This window comes from Crinia signifera, chromosome 7 (genome assembly GCF_055691185.1).
Source record: "Crinia signifera chromosome 7, ASM5569118v1, whole genome shotgun sequence".
In the NCBI taxonomy this organism is placed as follows: domain Eukaryota; kingdom Metazoa; phylum Chordata; class Amphibia; order Anura; family Myobatrachidae; genus Crinia; species Crinia signifera.
Window position 1 is genome coordinate 74,245,782 of NC_139223.1, and position 26,505 is coordinate 74,272,286.

Consider the following 26,505-nt stretch of genomic DNA (forward strand, 5'->3'; position numbering starts at 1 on the left):
CCGAGCGAAACTGCCTCGAGCGCTCTCGAGCGACGCTGCCCCTCCTCCCCGGGGCTACTGTATGCCCGCTCCCCGTCGCACGGCCCTGGTTTCCCCGTCCTTTCTCTGTGCTTCCAACCTTTCCCAAACCTCTCCCAGTGTTCCCTCCCCCCCGCTTCCACGAGGCCCCTAGGCGTTTGGCGGTATATCGAGCGACCGACGCTTGCCCGTATAGCACACCGACCCCTCCTCCCCGGAGCCTGGGACGCTCGAGCTAATGGGACGCTAGAGCTAATGGGACGCTCGAGCTAATGAGACGCTCGAGCAGCAACGACGGTATCCGCTCCCCGTCGCTCGGCCCTGCTTTCCCCGTCTTTTCTCCGTGCAGCCATGCTTCCAACCTCTCCCAGTGTTCCCTCCCCCCCCGCTTCCACGAGGTCCGTAGACATTTGGCGGCCATTTTGTGTAACCCTGCCTCCGAGCGAAACTGCCTCGAGCGCTCGCGAGCGACGCTGCCCCTCCTCCCCGGGGCTACTGTACAGTATGCCCGCTCCCCGTCGCACGGCCCTGGTTTCCCCGTTCTTTATCTGTGCTTCCAACCTTTCCCAAACCTCTCCCAGTGTTCCCTCCCCCCCGCTTCCACGAGGCCCCTAGGCGTTTGGCGGCATATCGAGCGACCGACGCTTGCCCGTATAGCACACCGACCCCTCCTCCCCGGAGCCTGGGACGCTCGAGCTAATGGGACGCTCGAGCTAATGAGACGACGGTATCCGCTCCCCGTTGCTCGGTCCTGCTTTCCCCGTCTTTTCTACGTGCAGCCGTGCTTCCAACTTTTCCCAAACCTCTCCCAGTGTTCCCTCCCCCCCGCTTCCACGAGGCCCCTAGACATTTGGCGGCCATTTTGTGTAACTCTATTAACATATTACTTAAACAGTAAAGATGGCCCCCCTGCAGCTCTGGGCCCCATAGCAGCTGCACCCCTTGCACCTACTGTATGGTACAGTAGTTACGGCCATGACAGTACAGTACATACAGTACTGTACAGTCATGTACTGTACTGTAATCTACTGGACATTATTGTGCTACTGTAAAACTGCTTTACTGGATAGTGGAACACAATTTCATGTGTAATTATTTTATTGTAGACAAACAACAATGAATGTATCAAGTGCAACATTCTATGGAAAACGCAGTGCACGTTCCAACAAGAGACAATTGGCCTTGGCTGCAATGGTTCCACAGTGTGCACCCAAAAAGGCAAAGAAGACTACTGCCAAAAAAGAGAACATTCCAGTCACAGTAAAGCCAAGGAAAAATGCCAAGGCAAAGAATGGTGTTTTAGAGCAGATTGTAGGTAACGATAACAATGTCCCTTTCTCTATTATAGATATTGAAGCTGGTCCTTCATACAAGGAGACTGTGTTGGCTAAAGATGTACCTGTACCAGTGGTCAGCATTGATCAAACACTGGTACAGGCAGTAAGTATTGATCCAAATGAGGAGTTTGTTGTTTTGGATTTTGTTTCGACCCCAGGTCTAGAAGGACATTCTTCACCAAGAAGAAAGCTGGATTTTGGAAATCTTTCAGGAACAAAAGAATTGATGGACAACCTGCAAGACGACCATGGTGCACAGGAGCTTCAAGAAAAGGTACATCGGCTGGAGATCGAAAATGCTGTATTAAAAGATACATTGAAGAACACCGTTGAATCAATGAAGGAGGTCCTCATTGAATCAGTGAAAGAAGACCTCATCAAATCGGTAAGTAATACCATCATGACATCAGTCAATACCCTCATCGAATCAGCGACTCACACCATCACAACATCAGTGAATGAGCGGATCATCTGCGCAATGGAAGACATCATCGTTAACACAGTGAAAAAAGCAACACCACAAACCCATGAAGTAGCTGTGCAGATGTGTCGAATTGAAGATGGACCTGGCAGAATAGATGCACTCTGCGAATTGGATGAACCGGGTGAAGTGAATTCATTTGGCGAACTGGGTGCACTCGGTGGATTGGATGGCCCGGGCGAAGTGTCTACATTCAGCGAACTGGGTGCACTCTGTGAAGTGGATTTTGGCGGCGAAGTGAATGCACCCAGTGAAGTGGACACCACAATAGTCGTGAATAGACACGTAGAACTGCCTTCTACAGCACACCAAGTGCTGGACTTTGGTGAAGTGACTCTGCAGCTTCCTCGAGCACCCACTCAGTGCAGCACCCCTGCAGAGCCAGACAACGAGACAGACTGTGGACCTGTTCTGCCCAATATTCCACTGTGCGACATCACAGATGCAACGGACGACCTGCTTTATGGAAAGGCACATGAACAACTGAACAGATATGCACAATTTATTTTTCAAGAACATGTGCCACATGACCTTTATTTGTCATGGGCAAACCATGTGAATTACAATGGGAAGAATGGGAAATCTGCACTGCCAAAAAATGTAAGAAAAGACATCATGAGAAGATGTGGCAAACGGATTGTACTTCAGAAGCACCATAGAACTTCCATCATCAATACCATCAACGGACTACTACGAATGAAGAGGAGAACAGCATGGAGACGCCTCGATCATGTAAGGCAACCGTTACCACCGTTGCCAACAGTTTGCCCTCCCTTGTGCACAACTCGGTGATGAAGCAGTGGTGTTACTGTACTGTACTTTTAACCGAATACTGAATTTTCCGTGAGTTTGTCTCAGTTCCTTCAAAAGTAAACCTACAGTAAAACAAAACATACTGTACAGTACAAATATACATTACTACTGTATACAGGAATAACAACAAAACATGATATCATTAAAAAAAAAATAAAAAAAAAAATAATAATAATAATAATAATAATAATAATAAAAAAGTTGCAAAGTGTTTCTCTTCACCGGTCAGTTTTCCGAGTGTGTGTGCTGCTGTTCCTACACCCCACCCCAAAGACAGTACTGTAAATCTAAAAAAACAAATTACCCAAAACAAAAATTAATAATAATAAAAAAAAAATAAAAAAAAATACCTGTACAAAATTCCAAAAAGCAAAAAAAAAGTTGTGTGTTTTGCTAACATGGTTTTTCTTGTTCTGTGTCGTGGTTACCTTTTTCCCCACTGCATCCAATATTTTCCTTCAGCAGGCTTACTGTACAGTACCTCTGTGTGTGTCAGTGTTCCAAAGTAATGGTAACCCCCTCCATCCCTCCAAAAAAAGGAAAAAAAAACCCCAAAAAAATACAAAATTCCAAAAAGCAAAAAAAATAGTTGTGTGTTTTGTTATCATGGTTTTCATCGTTCTGTGTCGTGGTTACCTTTTTCCCCACTGCGTCTGATATTTTCCTTCAGCAGGCTTACTGTATAGTACCTCGGTATGTGTCAGTGTTCCAAAGTAATGGTAACCCCCTCCATCCCTCCAAAAAAGGGAAAAAAAACCAAAAAAATACAAAATTCCAAAAAGCAAAAAAAAAGTTGTGTGTTTTGTTAACATGGTTTTTCTTGTTCTGTGTCGTGGTTACCTTTTTCCCCACTGCATCCAATATTTTCCTTCAGCAGGCTTACCTCGGTGTGTGTCAGTGTTCCAAAGTAATGGTAACCCCCTCCATCCCTCCAAAAAAGGGAAAAAACCCCCCAAAAAATACAAAATTCCAAAAAGCAAAAAAAAAGTTGTGTGTTTTGTTAACATGGTTTTTCTTGTTCTGTGTCGTGGTTACCTTTTTCCCCACTGCATCCAATATTTTCCTTCAGCAGGCTTACTGTACAGTACCTGTGTGTGTCAGTGTTCCAAAGTAATGGTAACCCCCTCCATCCCTCCAAAAAAAGGAAAAAAAAAAACAAAAAAAATACAAAATTCCAAAAAGCAAAAAAAAAGTTGTGTGTTTTGTTATCATGGTTTTCATCGTTCTGTGTCGTGGTTACCTTTTTCCCCACTGCGTCCGATATTTTCCTTCAGCAGGCTTACTGTATAGTACCTCGGTGTGTGTCAGTGTTCCAAAGTAATGGTAACCCCCTCCATCCCTCCAAAAAAGGGAAAAAAAACCAAAAAAATACAAAATTCCAAAAAGCAAAAAAAAAGTTGTGTGTTTTGTTAACATGGTTTTTCTTGTTCTGTGTCGTGGTTACCTTTTTCCCCACTGCATCCAATATTTTCCTTCAGCAGGCTTACCTCGGTGTGTGTCAGTGTTCCAAAGTAATGGTAACCCCCTCCATCCCTCCAAAAAAGGGAAAAAAACCCCAAAAAATACAAAATTCCAAAAAGCAAAAAAAAAAGTTGTGTGTTTTGTTAACATGGTTTTTCTTGTTCTGTGTCGTGGTTACCTTTTTCCCCACTGCATCCAATATTTTCCTTCAGCAGGCTTACTGTTCAGTACCTCTGTGTGTGTCAGTGTTCCAAAGTAATGGTAACCCCCTCCATCCCTCCAACCCAAAAAAATAAAAAATTCCAAAAAAAAAAATTTGTGTCTTCCTCACCTTGTAACCTTTTCCCCACTGATTGGACTACTGTACTGTACAGTATATCCCTTGTCGCACATGTGCTGTCAATAAAGAGACAATACTACAGTAGTGAACATACAGTAAACCCTTTTATGTACAGCATACTGTAAATTAAAAATAAAAAATTACAGCCGTTGGAAGGTCACCGTAAAAGCATGGTCCACGAGCTGGTGCATGATGGCTTCTATGTTGGCCATGGTGCGATGGAAGTTTTCTGTTGGGGAATAAAAAGGATACTGTAGTATTACTGTACGATACAGTAAGCAAAAAACTACTGTACTTTAAGAAACATACAGTACAGTACTGTACTGTAACTACAGTACAGTATAGAAACATACTGTAGGGGAAAAAGGGACCTTTTCATTTCCCTACTATCCAATTACAGTACACATGGAGTTGGATATACTGTACTGTAAACCCGAAGCGTGGCGAGCACACGCGGATTCGTTAAAAAGTACAGTATTCCACGCTCTATCGTGGGGCGCCACGCTTCGGGCTTGGCCAGGTTTACAGTACAGTACATATATCCAACTCCGTGCGTAGTTCGATAGTAGGGAAATGAACAGGTCCCTTTTTTCCGATAAAATTCTACGTACTGTATGTTAAAATGGACTCAGTCCATTTTAACATTGCATCCTATGTAAAAATAGGGACGATCGCGTTGGTTGCATCACATGCGATTTTTTCGGATGTGATGTGATCGACGAGATTATCGTGTCTGCCTAAATTTAAGGTCACTAAAATCTAGAGGTCACAAAAATCAGCATTCCAGTTACTACTGTACCTACAGTACAGTGCAATATGATTTACCTCTGGATACTGGATCCTCGGGGAGAGGATGGCTGTTTGCCACAGATCTGCAGACAAACCGAATCATCCTATGGAAAAGTGGCCAGAGAAGCCGCAGCCTCTCACGGTTGTCTGTGAAAATGCAAAGTACAGTACAGTGAAAAACTGTAGGTTTGTTTGCAGAGGTCACGCTGCGCAGAGCCAAGGACGCCGCCCCCGCCCCCCGCAGGACGCCGGACATCCCTCCCGACGCCCACCGCTCACCGCCACAGCCCGCCCGCCCCCCCCGACAGGCTCCCCGGCCGCACCGCAATGTACAGTACAGTAAGTACAGTAGATATGCGGGGCGGCCGGGGAGTTTTTTTTTTTTTTTAATGGGGAGCGAATCATGGGATTGAAAAAATGCCCCGGGATTGGCCACCCTAGTCGCCATGCTGGGAGGAGAGGGGAAGTCGTATGGACAGTATAATCCATGTACAGTAGCCCCTTTTTCAGTGACTCCATGCTGTCTCTGTCCCAGATGAAATCAGAGTAATGTACAGTACTGTACAGTACTTACCAGCTGCCACTGGCCTGGGGTGGGATGGTTCGGTTGGTCTGCGGGGGCGGGGGCGGAGGGTCATGTGTATGGGTGGGACTGCAGAAAAGAACAGAAAAAGAGGTTAGTTTGCAACATATTGTAATTTACTGTACAGTGTTATGGTCACCAAAATCTATTTTGGCTGAGGCATCCAGATGTGCCACATGGTTGGACCCCAGATACAGTACAGTAGGTACCGTATAAGGTACACACAATGACATGGACCCTTTTTCCCATACAATTCTACTGTATGTTGAATCGTATGGAAAATCGCATCGCATACAATTTGGGCGCATGTGATGCGATAATCACATTGAATCGGATTGTACTGTATGCCTTAAATTAAGGCATACAGTACAATCGTACAATAATATCGGGCGTGCAGATACAGCATTACACCAGTACTGTACAGTACCTACAATACTGTACTTACCGACCGCGCTTGGACTAGGCTCCGGCAGGGTGGCGGCGAGGGTGGCCCTCTCCTCGAGGTGGGGGGGGAAGCTTTCAGATGCTGCAAATGTACAAAAAAGACGAAATAAAGACACTGTACAGTATAATCTCAAGCAGGGGTGTTTTTCAACAGGCTCCAGCAGGAACTGATGCCGGGGAGTTTTTTTTTTTTTTTAATGGGGAGCGAATCATGGGATTGAAAAAATGCCCCGGGATTGGCCACCCTAGTCGCCATGCTGGGAGGAGAGGGGAAGTCGTATGGACAGTATAATCCATGTACAGTAGCCCCTTTTTCAGTGACTCCATGCTGTCTCTGTCCCAGATGAAATCAGAGTAATGTACAGTACTGTACAGTACTTACCAGCTGCCACTGGCCTGGGGTGGGATGGTTCGGTTGGTCTGCGGGGGCGGGGGCGGAGGGTCATGTGTATGGGTGGGACTGCAGAAAAGAACAGAAAAAGAGGTTAGTTTGCAACATATTGTAATTTACTGTACAGTGTTATGGTCACCAAAATCTATTTTGGCTGAGGCATCCAGATGTGCCACATGGTTGGACCCCAGATACAGTACAGTAGGTACCGTATAAGGTACACACAATGACATGGACCCTTTTTCCCATACAATTCTACTGTATGTTGAATCGTATGGAAAATCGCATCGCATACAATTTGGGCGCATGTGATGCGATAATCACATTGAATCGGATTGTACTGTATGCCTTAAATTAAGGCATACAGTACAATCGTACAATAATATCGGGCGTGCAGATACAGCATTACACCAGTACTGTACAGTACCTACAATACTGTACTTACCGACCGCGCTTGGACTAGGCTCCGGCAGGGTGGCGGCGAGGGTGGCCCTCTCCTCGAGGTGGGGGGGGGAAGCTTTCAGATGCTGCAAATGTACAAAAAAGACGAAATAAAGACACTGTACAGTATAATCTCAAGCAGGGGTGTTTTTCAACAGGCTCCAGCAGGAACTGATGCCCTTATTCTGCCTCCTACAGTAGATGGACAAACCCATGTGCACTGCAGGGGAGGCAGTGCAAAATGACACACCCAAATCTAACTGCACAAGTACTGTATAGTAACACTGCCTCACCAGGGGCCAGATTCTATAAGCTTTAAAAGTGATAAGTTTCACAGTGATAAACAGCCAGCCAATCAGCTCCTACCTGCCATGTCACAGACTGTGTTTGAAAAATAACAGGCAGGAGCTGATTGGCTGGCTGTTTATCACTGTGAAACTTATCTCTTTTGAAGCTTATAGAATCTGGCCCCTGATGAGCACATGGGTTTGTCCATCTACAGTAAGAAGGATTTTGCCAGAGAGTGAAGCAGGTGTTACACAGTACACATGTCGGTCCCACAGATACTGTACTGTACTATACAGTATTTTCCGTTGCACAAGGTGGACCCACAGTTACAGTACTGTGCAGTACAGTATATGGCACACATGTGGGCACCACAAGTACTGTACTGTACTTTGCTGTACAGCAGGGGCGGACAAACCGGTCCTCAAGATCTACCAACGGTCCAGGTTTTCCATATCACCAAGCTGGAGCACAGCTGCAGTCATTACTACAGTACAGTAACTGTCACATTTTCAAACCTGCTGCATTCATTCCTACTATACAGATCCACGGGTTGCCTGAAAAACATGAACTGTTGGTACTGTAGATCTTGAGGAAAGGTTTGGCCACCCCTGCTGTACAGTATGTACAGTACTGTACAGTATTAGAGGGTTCACATGGTGGGCCCACAGATGTGATTAAGTACACATGTTGGGCCCACAATTACTGTAATATCCGGTACATGCGGTGTGCTGTTGTACAGTACAATACTGTACTTACCATCTGCACTGGGCAACTCCTGCTCCTCCTCCTCCTCACTGGTATCAATCACCAGGCGTCCTGTGTGTAAAAGATGGAGTACGTATCAAGTATCGTCATACAGTATACAGTTAAATAATAGTAGAAAATAGTGACCATAACAATGATTACCACTATCAGAGCTGTCTGCGCTCAGAGACTCCTCCTCCAGCTGGGTGGGGGCAGAGGTGGCCCTCTCCTCCTGGGTGGCGGCAGGGAGGCTTTCTGGATCTGCAAATGTCAAAAAAAAAAAGGACAAAATAAAGAGGCTGTATCGTGCAAGCAGGGGTATTTTTGAACAGGCTCCAGCAGGAACTGATGCCCTTACTCTGCTTCACTCTCTGACAAAATCCTCCCCACAGTAGATGGACAAACCCATGTGCACAGCAGGCGAGGCAGTGCAAAATGACACACCCAAATCTACTGTACAGTACATACTGTAATTCTCTCTGCGCAAGTCCAGTAACACCTGCCTCACCTGCAGTGCACATGGGTTTGTCCATCCAAGAAGGATTTTGTCAGAGAGTGAAGAAGAACAAGGGCCTCAGTACATGCTGGAGCCTGTTCAAAAATACTTTTCCGGTACAGATGGTGAGAGCCCTGGTGTTATACTGTACAATACTTACCAACCGCGCTCAGAGACTCCTCCTCCAGCTGGGTGGGGGCAGAGGTGGCCCTCTCCTCCTGGGTGGCGGCAGGGAGGCTTTCTGGATCTGCAAATGTCAAAAAAAAAAAGGACAAAATAAAGAGGCTGTATCGTGCAAGCAGGGGTATTTTTGAACAGGCTCCAGCAGGAACTGATGCCCTTACTCTGCTTCACTCTCTGACAAAATCCTCCCCACAGTAGATGGACAAACCCATGTGCACAGCAGGCGAGGCAGTGCAAAATGACACACCCAAATCTACTGTACAGTACATACTGTAATTCTCTCTGCGCAAGTCCAGTAACACCTGCCTCACCTGCAGTGCACATGGGTTTGTCCATCCAAGAAGGATTTTGTCAGAGAGTGAAGAAGAACAAGGGCCTCAGTACATGCTGGAGCCTGTTCAAAAATACTTTTCCGGTACAGATGGTGAGAGCCCTGGTGTTATACTGTACAATACTTACCAACCGCGCTCAGAGACTCCTCCTCCAGCTGGGTGGGGGCAGAGGTGGCCCTCTCCTCCTGGGTGGCGGCAGGGAGGCTTTCTGGAGCTGCAAATGTCAAAAAAAAAAAGGACAAAATAAAGAGGCTGTATCGTGCAAGCAGGGGTATTTTTGAACAGGCTCCAGCAGGAACTGATGCCCTTACTCTGCTTCACTCTCTGACAAAATCCTCCCCACAGTAGATGGACAAACCCATGTGCACAGCAGGCGAGGCAGTGCAAAATGACACACCCAAATCTTCTGTACAGTACATACTGTAATTCTCTCTGCGCAAGTCCAGTAACACCTGCCTCACCTGCAGTGCACATGGGTTTGTCCATCCAAGAAGGATTTTGTCAGAGAGTGAAGAAGAACAAGGGCCTCAGTACATGCTGGAGCCTGTTCAAAAATACTTTTCCGGTACAGATGGTGAGAGCCCTGGTGTTATACTGTACAATACTTACCAACCGCGCTCAGAGACTCCTCCTCCAGCTGGGTGGGGGCAGAGGTGGCCCTCTCCTCCTGGGTGGCGGCAGGGAGGCTTTCTGGATCTGCAAATGTCAAAAAAAAAAAGGACAAAATAAAGAGGCTGTATCGTGCAAGCAGGGGTATTTTTGAACAGGCTCCAGCAGGAACTGATGCCCTTACTCTGCTTCACTCTCTGACAAAATCCTCCCCACAGTAGATGGACAAACCCATGTGCACAGCAGGCGAGGCAGTGCAAAATGACACACCCAAATCTACTGTACAGTACATACTGTAATTCTCTCTGCGCAAGTCCAGTAACACCTGCCTCACCTGCAGTGCACATGGGTTTGTCCATCCAAGAAGGATTTTGTCAGAGAGTGAAGAAGAACAAGGGCCTCAGTACATGCTGGAGCCTGTTCAAAAATACTTTTCCGGTACAGATGGTGAGAGCCCTGGTGTTATACTGTACAATACTTACCAACCGCGCTCAGAGACTCCTCCTCCAGCTGGGTGGGGGCAGAGGTGGCCCTCTCCTCCTGGGTGGCGGCAGGGAGGCTTTCTGGAGCTGCAAATGTCAAAAAAAAAAAGGACAAAATAAAGAGGCTGTATCGTGCAAGCAGGGGTATTTTTGAACAGGCTCCAGCAGGAACTGATGCCCTTACTCTGCTTCACTCTCTGACAAAATCCTCCCCACAGTAGATGGACAAACCCATGTGCACAGCAGGCGAGGCAGTGCAAAATGACACACCCAAATCTACTGTACAGTACATACTGTAATTCTCTCTGCGCAAGTCCAGTAACACCTGCCTCACCTGCAGTGCACATGGGTTTGTCCATCCAAGAAGGATTTTGTCAGAGAGTGAAGAAGAACAAGGGCCTCAGTACATGCTGGAGCCTGTTCAAAAATACTTTTCCGGTACAGATGGTGAGAGCCCTGGTGTTATACTGTACAATACTTACCAACCGCGCTCAGAGACTCCTCCTCCAGCTGGGTGGGGGCAGAGGTGGCCCTCTCCTCCTGGGTGGCGGCAGGGAGGCTTTCTGGAGCTGCAAATGTCAAAAAAAAAAGGACAAAATAAAGAGGCTGTATCGTGCAAGCAGGGGTATTTTTGAACAGGCTCCAGCAGGAACTGATGCCCTTACTCTGCTTCACTCTCTGACAAAATCCTCCCCACAGTAGATGGACAAACCCATGTGCACAGCAGGCGAGGCAGTGCAAAATGACACACCCAAATCTACTGTACAGTACATACTGTAATTCTCTCTGCGCAAGTCCAGTAACACCTGCCTCACCTGCAGTGCACATGGGTTTGTCCATCCAAGAAGGATTTTGTCAGAGAGTGAAGAAGAACAAGGGCCTCAGTACATGCTGGAGCCTGTTCAAAAATACTTTTCCGGTACAGATGGTGAGAGCCCTGGTGTTATACTGTACAATACTTACCAACCGCGCTCAGAGACTCCTCCTCCAGCTGGGTGGGGGCAGAGGTGGCCCTCTCCTCCTGGGTGGCGGCAGGGAGGCTTTCTGGATCTGCAAATGTCAAAAAAAAAAAGGACAAAATAAAGAGGCTGTATCGTGCAAGCAGGGGTATTTTTGAACAGGCTCCAGCAGGAACTGATGCCCTTACTCTGCTTCACTCTCTGACAAAATCCTCCCCACAGTAGATGGACAAACCCATGTGCACAGCAGGCGAGGCAGTGCAAAATGACACACCCAAATCTACTGTACAGTACATACTGTAATTCTCTCTGCGCAAGTCCAGTAACACCTGCCTCACCTGCAGTGCACATGGGTTTGTCCATCCAAGAAGGATTTTGTCAGAGAGTGAAGAAGAACAAGGGCCTCAGTACATGCTGGAGCCTGTTCAAAAATACTTTTCCGGTACAGATGGTGAGAGCCCTGGTGTTATACTGTACAATACTTACCAACCGCGCTCAGAGACTCCTCCTCCAGCTGGGTGGGGGCAGAGGTGGCCCTCTCCTCCTGGGTGGCGGCAGGGAGGCTTTCTGGAGCTGCAAATGTCAAAAAAAAAAAGGACAAAATAAAGAGGCTGTATCGTGCAAGCAGGGGTATTTTTGAACAGGCTCCAGCAGGAACTGATGCCCTTACTCTGCTTCACTCTCTGACAAAATCCTCCCCACAGTAGATGGACAAACCCATGTGCACAGCAGGCGAGGCAGTGCAAAATGACACACCCAAATCTACTGTACAGTACATACTGTAATTCTCTCTGCGCAAGTCCAGTAACACCTGCCTCACCTGCAGTGCACATGGGTTTGTCCATCCAAGAAGGATTTTGTCAGAGAGTGAAGAAGAACAAGGGCCTCAGTACATGCTGGAGCCTGTTCAAAAATACTTTTCCGGTACAGATGGTGAGAGCCCTGGTGTTATACTGTACAATACTTACCAACCGCGCTCAGAGACTCCTCCTCCAGCTGGGTGGGGGCAGAGGTGGCCCTCTCCTCCTGGGTGGCGGCAGGGAGGCTTTCTGGAGCTGCAAATGTCAAAAAAAAAAAGGACAAAATAAAGAGGCTGTATCGTGCAAGCAGGGGTATTTTTGAACAGGCTCCAGCAGGAACTGATGCCCTTACTCTGCTTCACTCTCTGACAAAATCCTCCCCACAGTAGATGGACAAACCCATGTGCACAGCAGGCGAGGCAGTGCAAAATGACACACCCAAATCTACTGTACAGTACATACTGTAATTCTCTCTGCGCAAGTCCAGTAACACCTGCCTCACCTGCAGTGCACATGGGTTTGTCCATCCAAGAAGGATTTTGTCAGAGAGTGAAGAAGAACAAGGGCCTCAGTACATGCTGGAGCCTGTTCAAAAATACTTTTCCGGTACAGATGGTGAGAGCCCTGGTGTTATACTGTACAATACTTACCAACCGCGCTCAGAGACTCCTCCTCCAGCTGGGTGGGGGCAGAGGTGGCCCTCTCCTCCTGGGTGGCGGCAGGGAGGCTTTCTGGAGCTGCAAATGTCAAAAAAAAAAAGGACAAAATAAAGAGGCTGTATCGTGCAAGCAGGGGTATTTTTGAACAGGCTCCAGCAGGAACTGATGCCCTTACTCTGCTTCACTCTCTGACAAAATCCTCCCCACAGTAGATGGACAAACCCATGTGCACAGCAGGCGAGGCAGTGCAAAATGACACACCCAAATCTACTGTACAGTACATACTGTAATTCTCTCTGCGCAAGTCCAGTAACACCTGCCTCACCTGCAGTGCACATGGGTTTGTCCATCCAAGAAGGATTTTGTCAGAGAGTGAAGAAGAACAAGGGCCTCAGTACATGCTGGAGCCTGTTCAAAAATACTTTTCCGGTACAGATGGTGAGAGCCCTGGTGTTATACTGTACAATACTTACCAACCGCGCTCAGAGACTCCTCCTCCAGCTGGGTGGGGGCAGAGGTGGCCCTCTCCTCCTGGGTGGCGGCAGGGAGGCTTTCTGGAGCTGCAAATGTCAAAAAAAAAAAGGACAAAATAAAGAGGCTGTATCGTGCAAGCAGGGGTATTTTTGAACAGGCTCCAGCAGGAACTGATGCCCTTACTCTGCTTCACTCTCTGACAAAATCCTCCCCACAGTAGATGGACAAACCCATGTGCACAGCAGGCGAGGCAGTGCAAAATGACACACCCAAATCTACTGTACAGTACATACTGTAATTCTCTCTGCGCAAGTCCAGTAACACCTGCCTCACCTGCAGTGCACATGGGTTTGTCCATCCAAGAAGGATTTTGTCAGAGAGTGAAGAAGAACAAGGGCCTCAGTACATGCTGGAGCCTGTTCAAAAATACTTTTCCGGTACAGATGGTGAGAGCCCTGGTGTTATACTGTACAATACTTACCAACCGCGCTCAGAGACTCCTCCTCCAGCTGGGTGGGGGCAGAGGTGGCCCTCTCCTCCTGGGTGGCGGCAGGGAGGCTTTCTGGAGCTGCAAATGTCAAAAAAAAAAAGGACAAAATAAAGAGGCTGTATCGTGCAAGCAGGGGTATTTTTGAACAGGCTCCAGCAGGAACTGATGCCCTTACTCTGCTTCACTCTCTGACAAAATCCTCCCCACAGTAGATGGACAAACCCATGTGCACAGCAGGCGAGGCAGTGCAAAATGACACACCCAAATCTACTGTACAGTACATACTGTAATTCTCTCTGCGCAAGTCCAGTAACACCTGCCTCACCTGCAGTGCACATGGGTTTGTCCATCCAAGAAGGATTTTGTCAGAGAGTGAAGAAGAACAAGGGCCTCAGTACATGCTGGAGCCTGTTCAAAAATACTTTTCCGGTACAGATGGTGAGAGCCCTGGTGTTATACTGTACAATACTTACCAACCGCGCTCAGAGACTCCTCCTCCAGCTGGGTGGGGGCAGAGGTGGCCCTCTCCTCCTGGGTGGCAGCAGGGAGGCTTTCTGGATCTGCAAATGTCAAAAAAAAAAAGGACAAAATAAAGAGGCTGTATCGTGCAAGCAGGGGTATTTTTGAACAGGCTCCAGCAGGAACTGATGCCCTTACTCTGCTTCACTCTCTGACAAAATCCTCCCCACAGTAGATGGACAAACCCATGTGCACAGCAGGCGAGGCAGTGCAAAATGACACACCCAAATCTACTGTACAGTACATACTGTAATTCTCTCTGTGCAAGTCCAGTAACACCTGCCTCACCTGCAGTGCACATGGGTTTGTCCATCCAAGAAGGATTTTGTCAGAGAGTGAAGAAGAACAAGGGCCTCAGTACATGCTGGAGCCTGTTCAAAAATACTTTTCCGGTACAGATGGTGAGAGCCCTGGTGTTATACTGTACAATACTTACCAACCGCGCTCAGAGACTCCTCCTCCAGCTGGGTGGGGGCAGAGGTGGCCCTCTCCTCCTGGGTGGCGGCAGGGAGGCCTTCTGGAGCTGCGACATCCACTGGGACTGCGGAAAAGCACACAAAAAAACTACTGTGCTGTACAGTACTGTATATTCTCTAACACGAACATACTGTACTATAAAGTACAATGTGTTAAGGTACTGTATCAACACTACAGTACATACTGTACTGTGCAGTACATAACAGTACAGTACAGTACAGTACCTGCCAAAATGACCCATTCCAGGAGGGATGAAATGCTGTGGTCCTGTACAGTATCCCACATGTTTGAAAGTCAATATGCAATGTTCCGCTCTGTACTGTATACAGTATACTGTACTGTACTTACAGTGGCGGTGCTGTCTCTCCCGCAGCGTCATCCTGCTGATACCTGGAAAAATAAGAAATACAGTGCGTAAGGCATACTGTAATTACTGCAGATACAGTATTTGTAGGCCCCATATCAAAAGTTTGTAAGGGCCCACAATTTACTGTACAGTACTGTACAGTATGTCATGAAAACCAATGCTGTAGGAAATCACCCATGGCAACAAGCATTTACTGTACAGCATACAGTAGTTGCCTTCCCTCTTCAGCAGGAGACTCCCTGAAATACTGCACAGTACTGTAGCAGCAATCTCCATCTCTCTCTCATTAGTCCTACACATTATGCCATACTGTACACCAAAATACTGTACCTACTGTATTACAGTACAGTATGTACAGTATTTTACCACATTCCATAATGTCCATTACTACACACACTATAATGCTCATTGCATATTAGGGGGTTAACATGCTCGTTGCCATGGGATGAACCTGGTCTTCCAGGTGTTGCACACTCTGGAAGGGATTAACATGCTCATTGCAAAGAATTTACTGTACAGTACATGATCTGCCATGGATTCCGGGGGTTAACATGTTGACATCACCCCAACCATGGGCTGGAAACCAGGTCTGGTGGCTGCAGGAATGGGAATGTAAGAAGTGGGGTCCAGGCCCTGGAGTTGGAGAGCGGAACAATGCTCAGAAGGACCTGTCTAATACTGCTCCCCCCAAATCTGTATCAATACCACTGCTGAACAGCTGACTCTGGCGCTCTCAGACCCGGTCCAAAAAACCTCTCTGTCCAGGTCAGCGCCCCCCCCACACACAATACAGTATCTCCATGTACAGTACAGTAGTGTACTGTATGGAAGTACTGTAGACACACCCTTCAGGTGGAGAATGACACACCCCCTAATTCTAAATTCTAATTCTAATAGCAAGTTCTGTAAAATCTACCTGAACAGTTGTACAGCAATCAGCACATTAAAAAAAAATACAGGTACAGTATACTGTAAAATCCCCCATGGCAACAAGTAAAAAAATACTGTATACAATAGCACTCAACATTGTACAGGTATGTACAGTACTTACTTTGCCTGAGGGAGTCCAGCAGTTGAGGGTCCCGACGGACCAGGTCGGACCATCTCCTCTGGAGGCTCCTAACTGGCCTGTCTCTATGGAACCTCACCCTGATGGCTTGACGGGCCCCCTGGTAGGCCTCCACAATCTCCCGATTAGAGACCAGGAGCCTGTCCCGCCAAGCCACCAGGGTGAGGAGCTCCCCTCTGCCAAAGGGCCTTGCCCTCCTGACTCTGCCAGTGTCCGACATACTGAACAGGTCCAGGAACAGTACTAGCGATACTGATAATGGCGCCTACAGTATACTGCAATAGCGTGTGCGCCGTGCGTCCTATGCGCCGTGCGTCCTATGCGCCGTGCGTCCTGTGCGGAACAGCGTCCCATTCTGTGCGCCCCCCGCTGAGTAGTGGGTACAGTAGTTTATCAGTAGTTTATCAGTAGTTTTTATATACTGTAATACATTACTTATACAATATACTGTAAAATGTAATACTATACTGTAAATATATATAATATATATAAATAATTATATTTTAATCACACAGTATATTGTCAATAATTATATCTTAGTTAAAACTGTAAAATTTGATACTATAATATTAAAGGTTTAACGCCGTAATCGAACACGGGTCTCCGGCGTGAAACACCATGCAGATAACCACTACACTACAGCCAAGAACTGTACAGTGTAATGACTACTATACTACCATGACTGATTCTACACCCAGCCTGTAGCTTAACAGTCAGGAGCTGATTGGACGGCATTTTCCACTTCTCCTCCCCTATCACCGCTTCATACTGTAAATCTACCCATCAGTAACTTACCGCACAATACTGTGAATGTAATGCTGCAAAACCATATTGTGACCAAGTTTCCAATATTGTGACCGCCTTTAGAACAATACTGTACTGTATACTGAGACGCATAGCGTCCGTGTCGTACAACCTTTAGAACTACAGTACGGTGTTTGATGTTACGCATTAGCGTCTGTGCGGCTACATCTCCTAACTGTCACTGCGTCTATAGACGCAGTGACAGTTAGAAGCCATGACGTTCAAGTACGTCATGTGTCGGGAAGTACCTCCCGACCATGACGTACAGTACATGTACGACACTCTCTGTCCGCATCAGCATGATGCACTCTCGGCTGAAGAGACTGGATCACGCTCGTGCCAGCGGCATTAGAGAGGTGCTCATCGTATAATAAAGTTCATGTAATTCCTGCGCATCATGCACGCGCTGAAGCACAAATCTTACGCATGCGCAAATGAGGTTTTTAAAAGTGACATCTGGTGGTTGGTCTGTGAAATTGCACTCGTCGTGAAGCGCCACGGCGATTCGCTACATGTATGCGCCATGGCGTGTGTCGGAAACATCGCCATAGGTGGCAATAATAAGACCTGCTCCATCTGTATAAGTCAGAGATGACCACTTTTGACCACAATAATGCCACTGCATTACCTGAAGCTGCAGAAACTGAAGCAAGGCATGATGGGATATGTTATAACTTAAACACCAAATATATATGTATATAATACAGAAATCTTGAAAACTAGGAAAAATGCTGTTTATTTCCTTTAAGATTGCACACTTTAATTAGCTCAATTACTTAATATGCACATAGAAATTTCAACGAAGTATAATTTTTGCAAACCTTAATTTCCGTACAATTATAGACACTTCATAATGTAATGAGCCAAGTAAATGATGTAATTAATGAAGGCTATAATAACAGAATGTAATATACACATAGTGATGAACTTTACATGTACAGTAAGTCAGAAAAACAACATTCCTTTATACTCATACGGTATATAGAACTTTACACATTGACCTCAACACCAGATCTTGAACAAATCTCACAGTTGATATATTGAAATATATGCAAAGAGTACTTATTTTATAAGCTGTCTAGAAGGGTTTTATTTCTCTATTATGCGTTTTTATGTTTGCTGAACCTGTTATATCAAAATTACCTGTACTCTACTGTCTATCTTGTGAAGTTCTATGTAACTAGAAAAAGCTATATAAATGCAAATTCATGTACATAAATACATACATAATAGGATGGGAGATAGGCGAGTGATAAGTTATACTTCTACATTCCCTTTTACAAATTCTAGTGCATTTAGTTCCTTCACCTCATCTGTGACGATGGGAAAAGCTGTCACATGGGTTCTTCTTAGTGTTATTTATATAGCAATTATCTTTGTTGAGACTTTATAGTTATTTTGTTCAATAAACAATATTTTCTCTGATACTTTCTAGAACAGAATTTTCTGACATACTTGGAATTGAAGAGCAGATAGAACATTTTGATCTGCTAATAAATGAAAAATATAAAAAGTTAAGTTTTTGATATTGTATAATAGAAATGGCCGTGATGATTACACATAAGAACTGTATGTTCTATGTACGATGAGAATTAAGGTTTTTGGTGGTTAAGAAGCATTCATAATCATCCTCACATACAGTTTTCGCTGTCAAAACATAAAAACTTTTAAAACTACACTGGCAAATGCATACAAAGCTCTAGATGTATGTGAACCCGTGTCTTGGTTTTGCCAAAACTATGTGTTTGGGTTATGTTTCTGGTTTAGGTAAAAACCACCATCAAGAGTTTTGGTTTTGGAATTTAAAATGAGTATATACAGTAGTTTTTACCTGTTTTTATTTCAACAGTATAATTTACATCAATAGCTTCCATTTCCAGTCATTTCTAGACAATTTTGATCACCTCACAACTCATAATATTGTTTGCTAATATTGGGCAAAGGCTGGTGGCCAAAATAAAGTGACAGTGAAACGACACAAATGCACAGTTATTTCTGTTTAACAATGTGATGCCAATAAGTAATATTTTAAAGCACCAGCCAATAAAATAGTTTATGCAAACAGACCTTCAAAATGCAGCCCATAATAAAAATAAAAGTGGTGCAAGATGTTAATGTCTTTGGACTCCCCCACCGACCCTTATGTTGGATATTAAATAGGATATGCATAGTTTAACAAACCAAGCACTTCAGTGGCAGTGACTGACACTTTTGTGGCTGAAGTGCTTGGTTTGTACCAAGCACAAGTACAAGCTTCCTATGGGTATAAGGCAGTTGGAAGATGTCATTCACCACATTTGACTCATTACCATCATTAGTGTTAATATCATCACCACACAATATTAACTCATCCTCACTGGAATCCACCATTAAAGTCTCTGTATTTTAAGGTCATTTGTGGGAAAGGTCTTCCTCATGGAATTTGTAGTCATTTTATGAACATCAGCTTTTCCACATATTTAGGAAGTAGCTTCCTTTGTTTATTGCTCATCACAAGGTTCCCAAATGTTCTAAAGACTTTTCCTAGTACACACTAGAGATTGGGCCTCTTAAGTAAATCAAAGATACATTGTATAAAGGGGTTCCAGATTTCCTTGTTTTCCTTAGTACTACAGTATTTAACAAATCAATGCCTGAACCTGAACAATATACACATTTTATTTTATTTTACACAGTGCGACTCACATAATTTCTAGTAATGGTGGAAAACTGGCACCTAATACATGTTACAAATTGCAACACAACCTGAATATCACACACTTTTATCTTTTTTTTTTTACACACTGCTGCGACTCACTGCGCTTCTAGTAATGGTGTCACAATAACACCTAATTAATATTATATTTTGGCCATTTTATTTTCGTTTTTTAACACAGCCACAGCAGTAAAGCCATGGTATTGCTTGCACTCAACAGCCCTTCACTCACTCAGGGGCAGATTTACTAAGCTTGGAGAAGAGATAAACTGGAGATAAAGTGGAAAAAAAGGTAAAAGGAGGTAAAGCACAGCCAATCAGCTGTGTTTGAAAAAGACAGTTGGGAGTTGATTGGCTGGTGCTTTATCTCCTTTTACCTTTTCTCCACTTTATCTCCAGTTTATCGCTTCTCCAAGCTTAATAAATCTGCCCCACAGTCCTTAGTGCTGCACCCCACAGCTCTTCACTGGCAGAGTCCTTAGTGCTGAACCTCACAGCCTTTCACTGTCACAGTCCATAGTGTTGCTCCCCACAGACATTCACAGTCATAGCCAAAGCAGTAGTGCCACACAGGAGGTGGTGGCCTCCTCTAGCATGCTTAATAACTGTCTGCTGTAAGGGGGTAGCCATTTTGTGAGGGGCAGTTTCACTGGCAGAAAGAGGAGTGTCGGGACCACTTACAAGTAGATTTGTAGGTCTTGGCTACAGATCCGGTGGCAGCAAACCAAGGGGTGATGCAGGGTTGTGGGGCATTACCTTTCGGGTAAAATTTTCATTGCCCATTATTTAATTATACCACAGATGCCACAGTACTGCTTGAACCCTTTATTCTTTACTTTACCCTCACAGTAATTGGTTTTGCAGCCCATTGCCCTTCAGTTTGACACAGCCACATTATTACTTGCACCCCAATGCCCTTCACTCACGGAGTTTTCTTAGTGCTGCAGCCCACAGCCCTTCACAGTCTGCCATATTAGTGCATAGTTACACCCAGCAGTGGCTCCTACCTTTGAGGAGGAGGGTGGTTACCTCTAATTATGCCAACTTGTGCTTCAGAGGACAGCCGATGCTACCAATACTTGCAGAATGGAGCTGACAGGTGCCGGTACCGTCACATGCACAGTCAAGAGGCACCTTGGCTGCAGCCCATAGAAGCCAGTTAGAGCTGACGATCAGGCAGGGAGAGGTTCTCTATAGGAAAGGGAGGAAACATCACCCAATTGGATTGCCTGTACTGCTGGTGAAGTCACTGCCAATCACAGTGTAGCCAGTAACAGACTGTAACGCCTCTCTCCCTCAGTGATAGTTACATGCAAAGCCATTCTAATGGGGGCCAATTTATCATCATCCACATCCCCAGATGTAGTAATGTGATATAGACCCACTTTGCAATGTGATTATTGATTACATTGCATGAAAGTATCAATGTATCACATGCAGCTCTGTCCCTGTGATGTTTGTCTGCAGCCATATTGGGAAATCTTTCACCAAAAATACCCAAACCATGAACTGCGCATGTGCCGCCAACATCACCACCAGCCACTGCTGCCAGCACCCCCCTCCCTGTCACATCTGCCAACACCCAGTGATTGGTTATTGGAGCTCCTGGAGAGCTGCCAATTTTCGGGGCTTCCTGCTTCTGTAACCTCCAGTGCTGTAAAGTGTGAGGTTGCTTTGCAGCATCACTTACTGTAACTGCATCGGGAGTCAGAAATTCAGCCAGATCGCATTACACATTATAAGTACAGGAAATGCAATCTGGTTACTTAAAAAATACAAATTAAAGGATTTGGAGCTGTTTTTTATGAAAAATGCAGGTCATACTATTACACTATTTTAGTAAAAGTAATGTTACTATATGGGCCACGAAAAGCATTGCAAAGGCTACAGTAATTCTCCTTATTCTTCATCTTGTATATAAACCATTAATACCATATGAACTAGTTATTCCATGATTCTTATTGCTAGATATCTGCCTTAGTTATTTAAAGATGGAATTGTTTTATATATGTCATAGCTGAGCTCTCACCCACCCTCTGAGCAAAGCGCGCCTAGGGCATAATTGTTTAGTCTAAAAAGCATGTTAACCACAAGGCGTTTAATCTTACAATATTACATATTCTTCCTGACTCACTGAATACCCTGAACATTACTGCAGAACACTGACACATTCTTGCTACATCTTACAGTGCAGTTTGCAAAAACAATATACAGTAGTCTGGGAACAGTCTAAGTAGTACCATACAAAACAAATGCACAATGTGATATGGAGCCGCCTGTGTCATTTGCTTAATGACAATTAGTGCAACCATACCTCAAGGTAATAACACTTAGCCAACAAGACAATGCCTTACATGGGTGGACTTAAAAACAATTCTAATAAAAGTTAGATTAAATAGATGAATTAATTAGGAAGTGAGTATATAGACACATCCTGCATATAGACACATCCAAAAATGCAGTATTGCAGGGGTGGCCAACCGGACAGAGGTAAAGAAATGAAAAATATCTGTAGTCAAGCTAAAGAGCCAACAACATGCGTGCACCAAGAAAGGGGCGTGGTTTATTTGGACCCTTTGGGTGGGTGTGATACACATATGCCTCCAATAGTGCAGTGCCATATATACAAATGTCCCCAATAGTGGCAGATACACATATGCTCCCACGGTGCCAGGCATGCCCCCACGGTACCGGTTATGCCCCCACAGTGCCAGAAAGCTGGTATGCCCCCACAGTGCCAAAAAGCTGGTATGCCCCCACAGTGCCACAAACTGCTATGCCCCCACAGTGCCACAAACCTATGCCCCCACAGGGCCAAAAACTGCTATGCCCCCACAGTGCCACAAACTGCTATGCCCCCACAGAGTCACAAACTGCTATGCCCCCAAAGTGCCACAAACTGCCATGCCCTACAGTTTCACAAACTGCTATTCCCCCACAGTTTCACAAACTGCTATTCCCCCACAGTTTCACAAACTGCTATGCCCCCACAGTGCTAATTTCCCAGCAGCAGCACTTACCGTTGTTGTTGCTGCTGCTGCCAGGCGGGGAGAGGACAATCTGGCATCTCCCAGCAGTCCTATCATATTGCAGAGGGGAGGAGAGCACAGCACACTGCATGTCTCCTTCCCCTCTCACTTCCCTGTGCCTGGGCCAATCAAAGCTCGTGGGCCGGCTCTCCTGGTTGGCTTCCGGCAATGCTCGCTCTCCTCCCCTCAGAGGGAGACGGGAACTGGCAGCGGGTAATGGAGGGATGGGGGAAGGGGACGGACGGTGGGCAGATGAGTGGTAGCAGGAGCCACACTTTAACAGGGGGAGAGCAGCATTCGGCTCGAGAGCCGCGGGTTGGCCACCCCTGCAGTATTGGATCACTTTAGTGAACATATGCCACTTGGGAAACCCTTCCATACAAAATATAGAGTAAAGTCAGCCCAAATCATATATGTACGACATCCTATACGATCCGATGCGCGGTCCAAGGTGCATTGTGTCGGAGTCGGAGGTCGGCCCTGCAGAACATAAGACAAATCGGAATCTGATCCATCAGCGGCATGTATCACGGCTGATTCCGTCCGTAGCTGTGTGCCAGAGGTGTGGCAACGCTGGCACACACCCATATGCAGGTCAGACCTCCAAGGGGTGAGCAGCAGGCAGCAGGCATGCAGGACATTTGAAAAAAAATAAACGGTACTTATATGTTAGTTGGGCGCCCACTAAGCTATTTGCTTAGTTCTCCGCGTCCCCACACTTCGGGCTCGGTGGCTCGCTGCGCTCGCCACACTATATAAAATCAACTCCATGCTGACATGGATAGTTGGCGTATTAACTATAGTGGGTGTCCAACTAACATATAAGGGTACTTGTTTCCTAGCACGGCGCCCATCGGGGTTGATCGCATGCCTTAAGTTAAGGTACTTAAGGCATGCGATCGACGCGATCGACGCGATTTTCTGTCAATTACAAGCTTTATTTGCTGGTAAAGACAAAATCGTGTTGATCGCGTCCATCGCAGCCCATTATAATGGGCCGCAATGCGACCGACGCGATCAATGCGATTTTCCCATAGAGAACAATGTTAAATAAGTTTTAAAGTTAAAATCGCGTTGATCGCGTCGGTCGCATGCCATTATAAGGGCATCCAAAGCGATCGGCGCGATCAACGCGATTTTACATAGGGAACAATAGGAAAAGGGCCAACATGGCCAATTTCTCATTGTCTATGCCCCCTTATGGGTATTAACTATGATTAATGCCCCCCCATTGTTAACGCCACCCCACTATTGACGCCAACCCGAAGCGTGGCGAGCGGAGCGAGCCCGCAAGGGGCGGCGGTACGCGTCCTCCGACCTTTTCATACCCCCACTATCCACGTCGGCATGGAGTTGATTTTATATAGTGTGGCGAGCGCAGCGAGCCACCGAGGGGACGCGTATACCTGTGAAGCCCGAAGCGTGGCGATCGCGTCGATCGCATCGCATGCGATTTGATTGGCATGCGATTAACGCCGTGCTAGGAAACAAATACCCATATAAGTACCAAATAAACTGAATTGGTGGCCACTGATTGGCTGATATAGCTCTCTCAACCAATCAGCGGCCGCCTATTCTTTTGAATGTTTTCCTTTTTTTTCTCCTTCCCTTGCCGCTGCTGCAGCTCCCGGGAAGTCTTTATATGTCATAAACCACATTCTATTTATTGTATGTAAAATATGGCACATCAAGTGCCATATTTCTATGTTTCTATACAGAAAGGGTAGTGGATAAGTGGAATAGCCTCCCATCAGAGGTGGTAGAGGCTAAGACAGTAGAACAATTTAAATATCTTGGGATAGGTATATGAATATCCTTACAAAGAAAAAAGGATTAAAAAGGGTTGAGATTACCTGAAGGATAAAAAAGGGGCAGACTAGATGGTCCAAATGGTTCTTATCTGCCGTCAAATTCTAAGTGCCAAACCGCATGAGAGTCTCCGGAAGCTGCCAGGTGGGTTATGGGGGTATTGGATGTGACTTCTTCCCTCGGAGAAGTCGCATAGTGTATGGGAGCCTTTAGGCTGCTCTTGATTGGCAATACTGGAGCTAATATAGCTGATACAAGCACTGACACACCTTCATTTTCAGGAACGCAGTCACGTGCAGCCTATTCTTTGCTCCCAAATGCTTGCAGCATGTCAATTAGGCTGCAGCTTAATCGGATCGATATGTTTGGAAACTATTGGGTTTATGTACATGTCTGAATCAGACCTATAGTTGTTTAAGGGATAGGAGGGAGAGGTAAAGGGATCAAAATCATAAACATCAATTTTTTTTTTATATGTATTTTAAGTAGGTGGGTGCATATCAAATGTGAGGCAAGAGCATATTAATTCCAAACCAGGGTAGGATTTATTGAATAAAACAGGATATGCATGACAGAGGGCGAACAGCAGTCAATACAATGAGCTCTCTTGGTCTAAGTACTATACAGTTGTACAGCACCATGCTGCTACAATAACAAAGTGACAGACTTGTGTACATGCAGTTACTTTTACAGATGAAAGTAAACAAGTTTTGCATGAGGACTCTAGACAGTTTGACCTTTAAATTTAGTGAATATTTACTCAGAAGTATGATATTATTTAGATAAGTCATGCATATTAACACACACAGTTAAAAGACAGCACATTTACCAGCTATTTATCAGATAACTAAATATCAACATGAGATTTCATTTTTAAATAATTTCAACTACTGAGCACCCAGTACAGTAATAGTCAAAGATATTTTTGATAAATAAGAAAATGCATAAATGTGTATGGCATCCCATCTCATTAATAAATGTACCAAGGTGGCTTCTTATTATCAGTGGACTCCCTCTGATATGTATGGCCCCAGACATAACTCACAAATGTCCTCACAGTTAGATCTGAGTATATTTCTTTCTAATGTTTGTATTCCCAGACATTACCCACAGATGATCTCACAAGAAGATTTTAGTGTATATCCCTGTAGTGTTTGCGGTCCCAGACATTACCCACAGAGGACCTCACAGCAAGATTAGAGTAGATCGCACTCTAGATTTTTGTGGATGGCCCTCTGGTGTTCGTGGCCCCTGACTTTACGCACAAAAGACCTCACAGCAAGATTTAAGTGGAGACAATAAAACACAGAAAGTAAGAGCAAGTATGTGAAATGAAATTATGTTTACCAATAACAGTAGGTGATAGCTTAAGTTTTATTACTATGAAACACAGAGTGTAGTTGACTAGCTGGCGTAGACCCATTGATTGTGAAATCCGCAGCTTTGCGTGTGCTTTAAACGCAGCCCACATAAATGCCACACCCCCCCTCGCACACCAAGTTCACTAGCATGCATGCAAATGGATGTTTAGCATAAACATCCATTTGCAGCTTGTGTTCGGGGAGGAAATCATTCGATGGCCACCCACCAGAAAATTGTGTCTAAGGTGCACGCAAATCTAAGACACTCTCTGGTGTCTTATGGCCCTGGTCAGACCCCCCCATACCTTACCTCTTCATCCATCCCGGCCAGCAGCAGCACACATCTACAGCAGGCTCAGCATGAGCGTCTCACTGACAGCATGAGAGCTCATGCTGAGCCTGCTGTCAGCACATGCTGTAGGTGTGCTGCTGCTGCTGAGGTATATTTAGAGTATTTTTTTACCCAACTTCAATATTTTGGGGGGGGGGTGGCCTAATCGTGGGAGGTGGCTACTCCTCACATGATCAGGTCATGCCCGCCATAATTTTACCAGGGACCGGCATACCACTCGACGGCCCTGGGAACTGATAGGGAGGGATATGATACAGGGCCTATGGCGGGAAAGGGTAAGTATACCTACCAAACTCCTGTCGGTATTCTGACCATCGGAATGGGGCTGCCAGTCTTCTGATCTCCGGCATCCCAACCGCCAGCCATTTGTAAGTATTCTGTTCTCTGTAGCAAACATCACAACTGCACA

General features: G+C 45.6%; 1 long non-coding RNA gene across 1 annotated transcript; it reads right to left on the bottom strand.

Moving 5' to 3' along the window:
• Positions 1 to 5,746: 5,746 nt before the first annotated feature.
• On the bottom strand, positions 5,747 to 7,309 carry LOC146019483 (uncharacterized). The gene is made up of 4 exons (XR_014450570.1): positions 7,103 to 7,309; positions 6,649 to 6,726; positions 6,268 to 6,348; positions 5,747 to 5,891 (listed from the first exon to the last, which is right to left on the bottom strand). It is a non-coding gene; the product is annotated as an uncharacterized LOC146019483 (long non-coding RNA).
• Positions 7,310 to 26,505: the final 19,196 nt, after the last annotated feature.